The sequence below is a fragment of the Spermophilus citellus genome (genome assembly GCF_964194105.1).
Source record: "Spermophilus citellus genome assembly, chromosome: 12".
NCBI classification, from domain to species: Eukaryota; Metazoa; Chordata; class Mammalia; order Rodentia; family Sciuridae; genus Spermophilus; species Spermophilus citellus.
The window spans coordinates 114,838,939-114,845,968 of NC_138198.1; positions in this window are offsets into that span (position 1 = coordinate 114,838,939).

Genomic DNA, 7,030 nt, shown 5'->3' on the forward strand with positions numbered 1-7,030 from the left:
GAGCCCTAGGATCTTTAGTTGGTTGAATCGAGGGATTTCTATGAATCTGTCAATCAACCTTCGCTTCGCAAAGATTAATTCCAAGGGCTTCCCAATTTTTGAAACCGTGGCAACAGTGCATTCAAGTGATACTGAGTTTTGTTCAGTTTTGGAGAGAGTGATTATGTGCGGTGAACAGAAGCATCAGTAGAGCCTGGACATTTGAGATTGGATTGGTGTTTGACTCAACGAATAAATTGTGCATTTTTTTTAAGTTGTAGATGAACACATAGTATCTTTATGTATTTTTATGTGATGCTGAGATCGAACCCAGTGCCTCTGAGGCAAGCGCTTTACCACTGAGCTATATATAACCCCAGCCCTAAATTGTGCGTTTTAAAGGAGAATCTTCCTTCCAGGGTGGCAGAGAGGGTTGGGGAATACCTGTATTGTCAAAATATTCATGGTCACCAGGAGTTGTTTTTGCTTGATGACGAATTTTTTAAAATCTGAGAAAGAGCAGTATTCTGTGAGTCCTTTATACACATAGCTCTTTATTTCATTAGCTCTCCTTTATGGGCTATGAACACAACACAAACTCCAGGAACCACAAGCCCACATTATTTTAATTTCGTTTTCACTGACCTCTACATCTCCAGACTTATGGCCCATTAGTATTAACTCTCTTTCTAGTGCTCAAATAAAGTCTTCACACTGAATATGGACTTAAAATTTCTCCACCTGCCCATCTCTAGATGTAAGTTACATGGAAGTAGGATCCAGCAGCAGCAACACACAAATATCAGCTATATAGATGTGTGTTTATTACCCTTGATTCCCCAGGGCTTTAAATCATTAGGGTTTAAACTTTTCATCATTTTCAGTTCTCTCATTGCTGCGGAAACCAACTCTATGCCTTGCAGAGTAATCCCCAAATATTTGTTAAGCAAACATTAAGGCTAACAAAAATAACAAACACTTACTGAGTGCTTATAGTTCCAGAAACTGCATTAAGCCTTGTACATTTATTCACTAACCAAATGCTCATAGCAGCCAAGATAGGTGCCATTATTAATATTCCCCTTTTACAGATGAGGAAGCAGAGGCACAGGAAAACTAAATAATTTGCCTAATGTCACAGTTAAGTGGTTGAGATGGATCTCAAATTCAGGTAATCCATTACTAATGCCTACAATCTGAAGAACCATTCTATGTTAGGCAATAAGTACGATGAATATTTTCAATTTGTTACTCATGATTTCAACTCATAGGAGACCTGAATATTAAATACAAGTTATAATTTGTAATTTTACTGAACCATAAATATAAAATATTATATTCTATGAGGTTTTTCCTTTAAATTTTTTTATTAATGAATATTATACAGCAAAGTGCTCAAGCCTCAGGAATATTGCCCAAATAATTTTTCACAAAGTGAACACATCCCATGAAACTAGAATTCAGATTAAAAAAAAAAGAACATTTCTATTGGATATATATCTAGGAGCAGAGTCACTGTATAGTAGATTACTACATAGTAGACATTGTATAGTAAATACTGCCATATTTACTACTACATAGTAATATATATATATATATATATATATATATATATACATACACACCCAGACATATCTATGCATAAATCAATATATCAAAATACTTGATACATATGTATATTTTTTCTCCACTTTATGGGATGTCTTAACTCACTTTATGTGTGTTTTGATGAATAGAAGTTTATCATTTTTTATATAGTTGAATTTATCATTTTCCCCTTTATTGTTAGGGCTTTCTGTGTTCTATTTGGAAATCTTTGCCTATTCCAAGGTCATGACTTTCCCTTGAAAGTCTTATTATTTTGCCTTTCACATTTAACTCAGCAATCTGTATAAAATGATTTTCTATATTGAATGAAGAAGACAAAGAAACACAGTTTTCTATATGGATAGTTAGTTGACCCAGAACCATTTACTAACAATATCATTCTTTCCTCATTGAGGTTCAGTGAGGTTTCTGCCATAAATCAGATAACAGACATGAGTGGGTCTATTTCTGGACTCTGTGCAGTTTCATGGGTCAGTTTGTTTATTCTTGTGCCAATGGCTGTCTTAAGGGTAAAGTGTTATAAAAGGCAGTGATATCTGGTAGCATAAAACCTGTTTACACTGGTTTAAAATTGCAGAGGCTGTTCTGGTGTCTTTCATTTCCAAATGTGTTCCATATCAGTTAATCAATTTGCCAGGGGAACACTGCTGCAATCAAGATTGGGATTGGATTCTGCTGTCATATATACCTAATTAGAATAAATAAATAAATTAATTAATTTTTAAAAAGATTGGAATTAGATTAAATCTATAGGTCAGCTAAATAAAATTTGAAATCTTTATAAGATTGGGTGCTCCTGGGGCTGGGATTGTAGCTCAGTGGTACAGCACTTACCTAGTATGCATAGTGTGCATGAGGCACTGGGTTTGATCCTCAGTACCACATAAAAATAAAATATATTGTGAACACCTACAACTAAAAATATATATAATTATAAAAAAAGATTGCGTGCTCCTGATCCAGGAATATGATAGATTCTTTCATTTACTTATTCCTCAAAAAATATTCAGTAATGTTTTATAGTTTTCTATTTAGAGGTCTTGAATGCAATTCATCAGATTTGTTCACAGATATTTGGTGTTTCTTTACACTAATGTTAATGACGTTTTTGGGTTTTGTTTGTTTTTGTTGCTGGAATATTAATATGCAGTTGATTCTTGAATGTTGATATCGTATCCAACAATTTTGCCTGTCCATAGAACTTTTAAGATTATCTACATACATGATCTCATGTTTTCCACAAATATGACAGTGTAATATTTTTTTGCTTTTTATGCTTTCCATATTTTTGGGTGGGTGTGTGGGTGGGTACTGGGGATTCAACTCGGGGGCACTTGACCACTGAGCCACATTCCCAGCCCTATTTTGTAATTTATTTAGAGTCAAGGTCTCACTGAGTTGCTTAGCACCTCAATTTTGTTGAGGCTGGCTTTGAACTTGTGATCCTTCTGCCTTGGCTTCTCAAGCCTCTGGGATGACAGGCATATGTCATGGCACCAGGCTCTTTTCCATAGTTTTATTTTTTCTCTATGTTTTTATTTCTCTTTAGTCTACTGACAAAGGCCCCCGGTATAATGTTGAGTAAAAGTTATAGAAATCAGCATCATTGTTTCATTTCTAATTTCCTGAGTGAACCATGGAGTAGGATGTTTCTGCAGGTTTTTGAAGATTTTTAAATGATCAGATTAGGGGTTTTCCATTTGGCTCTAGTTTGCTAAGTTTGAAAAACATGAATATGCATAAAATTGTATTAAATGGTGTCTCTGTTTCTATTGAGTAATTGTTATGGCTTGGATCTGGAATGTCCCCCACAGGCTCATGTGTTGAAGATTTTGTCCCCAAGGCAGCAGTGTTCAGAGGTGGGGATTTGGGGAAGGGATTGCATCATGAGGACTTTAGTCTTGACCCTCTGGTCTCATGAATTCATAGTTTGAATGGACTGTTGGGAGGTTGTGGAAACTGTAAAGGGTGGGACTTAGTAGACTATATTTTTTTGTTCCTGTCCCTCTTCTCTCTCTGCTTTCTGGCTGCCATGAGATGTCATACCTCTCCGCCATGACGTTCTTCCAAATCTCAGACTCAAAAGAATGGAGCCAACCTACTATGAACTGAAACCTCTGAAACTATGAACCAAAATAAATCTTTCCTCCTCTAATTTGATTTTCTCAGGTACTTGTCACATGATAGAAAGCCAACCAACACAATGATCTCCTTATCTTTCATATTTTTCCTAATTAGCAATATTTTCATATTTTTAAATATTAAATTCAACATCACATTATGAATAAGCTCCAGTTGGTTGAAATGTATTGTCCTTTTATTTTTATAGATCTCTGGATTTTTCTTAAGCTTTTACCATATAGATTCTTGAGAGAGAATATGTTGTAATTTTCCCTCCTTACAGAGTTCTCATAAGGTTTTAGAATCAAAATTATAGTTGCATAATAAAATTATTTCCAATAACCTCCACTTCGATTTGACAGTCTTTTGAGGGCAAATCACTTTGTAAGTGTAGCTAACTGTCCAGTATACGTGTTAATATTCCTTCTTGATCTTATCAAAATCTCCTTACTCATAAAGGTGATTTATATGTGGAGAAATTCCAAAATGTGGTGATTGGAGAAACTTTCAGCCTTCATCCTAGATAAATGTCAAAACTTTGATACTACTAAAACTATAGAACGGGAAAATTTAAAAACTCTAGTTTGATAAGTTTTCTTTCCTTGGGGCAGGGAGTGATTGAACCTTGAAGGGAAGTTTTTAGAAGGGTGGACCAGGCTTCCTCAGCACTGGTACCCTCCTGAAGTTGGTGGCAGGCAAGCAGTTTCTATACAGGGGACAATGAGAAGGCCAATTTGATTGTAGCCCGCAATTCATGCAAGGGGGAAGTAGGAGACAATATGGACAGGTAGAAGGGGTCAGATTCCAGGAGGTCATGCATACTAATTTAAGGAATTTGGATAGTGCCCTAAAACATGGGATGAATCTATAATATGTTAAAGGAGAAAAACATCTAGGTGAGAGGTGATTGGTGCAGCTTGGGCAGCAGAAGAGAAAGAGGCACAAGGACTTGACAAGGGAAAGAACTTCAAACCAGGCATTGTCCTCACTCATCTCTCCACCACCCACCTCACCCCGCTGTCCACCTCCTGTCTCCTCAGGCTGAACACTCAGTAGAGGTCACAATAGCCTGAGTGGATTTGCCAGATAGCTACCCAACACCCTCCCGCTCTCTGTCCTAATTAACAGAACCCACCATGTTTGGGACAGCAACATGTCCAACTAAACAGTCTTCCTCAGCCTGATGGGGCTTTCATGGCAGGTAGATTGAAATGCCTGTGGAGGGAGCCACCGACCATATAGCAAGGCAGATCTCGCTGGGTAAAGGCTTTCCCTTTTCTTGTTTGCCCTTCTCCTGGCCTACAGTGTGTACCCAGTGCCTAGAGATTAACCAGTCATCCTGAGTCCACTAAGAACAATGGTGCAGGAGGCCAGAGGAGCCGCTATCATCAATGATTTCCTGGAGCTTCTCTAACACGCCAGGACCCCTGTCTCCACACATCTATTTTCTGAGATAAAACTCTCATCCATCTAAGCCAGTGCTTCCAGGTTTTCTGTGGCCTGCAATTCTGTTACCATGTTCCACAGGAATTGAGTGCTACTATGTGTCAGGCACCGTTGTAGGTGATAAACACCCATTTGCTCATTGAAAATGAAATTAACCCAATGTTTTCATTTAACATGGAGGCTTTTGCCTTTTTCTCCCTTATTTATGAGAAACAGCTTTCTGAAACCACATATCTACTTTCCCTAAAATAACATTTTGACCATTTTGAGCTTTTCTCCAAATTGTCACCAATTATATATCAGTGATTAAACACAAAAGGTTTTGGAGTTGACTGGCTGAGGTGAATCCTAGCAATAGCTAATCCCAATGTGTGTCCTGACATTGAATCTTTTAAAAACTCGGCTTTCTTTTCTGTATTTTTTTTTTTTTAGATTTTTTAATACCTTTATTTTATTTATTTATTTTTATGTGGTGCTGAGGATCAAACTCAGTGTCTCACATGTGGGCAGTGGGGAGGGGTCAGGCAAGTGCTCTACCACTGAGCCACCACCCCAGCCCTTTGGTTTCCTCTTCTGGACAACAGAGATGAATAACAATAATGACATCATCTGTCTTAAGAGAATTCAGTGCCTGTACCTGCTAAGCTCCCAGTAAATATTAGCTATTCTATTGACATTTCCTCACTCTTCACTGATAACAAAGAGAAACCCATCTTGTCCCATTAAATCAGTTACATCTGGGTGCCTCCAGCAGAATATGTGGCTCCTCGTCTCACCTCCATCTCTTCACTTTAAGATAAGGAAACACACCCTGTGCAGAGAGATCTGGACCGGGAACACTGAAGTATTTGTAGACTTAATATATATTAACATAAATGGCCTAACTTCTGTAAGAGCAGACAGACATTTTGTGAATGGCCTGAGTCATCCCACGGATTGGGAAGAGCGAAGCTCATATAATTAATTGATATTTTAATTGTATTATATGTCATTGTAGTTAGTGTTAAAGAATTTTCATTTACAATAAATCTATAGATTGATTTCTTCAGGTTTACTTTGTAGTCAATGAATAAAATGTAGGTAAGAATTGTTTGGGGCTCCACTCTGGAAAGCAATATGGAGATTCCTCAAAAAACTTGGAATGGAGCCACCATTTGACCCAGTTATCCCACTCCTCAGCTTATACCCAAAGGACTTAAAATCAGCATACTACAGTGACACAGCCATGCCAATGTTTATAGCAGCTGAATTAGCAATAGCTAAACTGTGGAAGCAACCTAGGTGCCTTTCAACAGATGAATGGATAAAGAAAATGTGGTATATATACACACAATGGAATATAAATCAGCCATAAAAAAAGAATGAAATTATGGCATTTGCTGGTAAATGGATAGAACTGGAGACTATCATGCTAAGTGAAATAAGCCAGTCTCCTAAAACCAAAGGCCAAATGTTTTCTCTGGTATGTGGATGCTAACACACAATAAGGGGGAGGAGAATAGAAGTTCATTGGATTAGACAAAGGGGAATGAAGGGAAGGGAGGGAGGGAGTGAGAACAGGAAAGACAGTAGAATGAATCGGACATAGCTTTCCTATGTTCATATATGAATCCATGACTGGTGTAACTCCATATCATGTACAACCACGAGAATGGGAACTTACACTCCATGTATGTATAGTATGTCAAAATACATTCTACTGTCATGTATATCTAATAAGAACAAATATTTTTAAAAAGGATTGTTTGGGGTTGAGGATGTAGCTCAATGATAAAGAGCTTGTCTAACATACAGAAGGCTCTGTTTCAATCCCCAGCACTGCAAGAAAAAAAAAAAAAGGAATGCCAGTTAGGTAATTAAAGAGAAGAGAGGATGA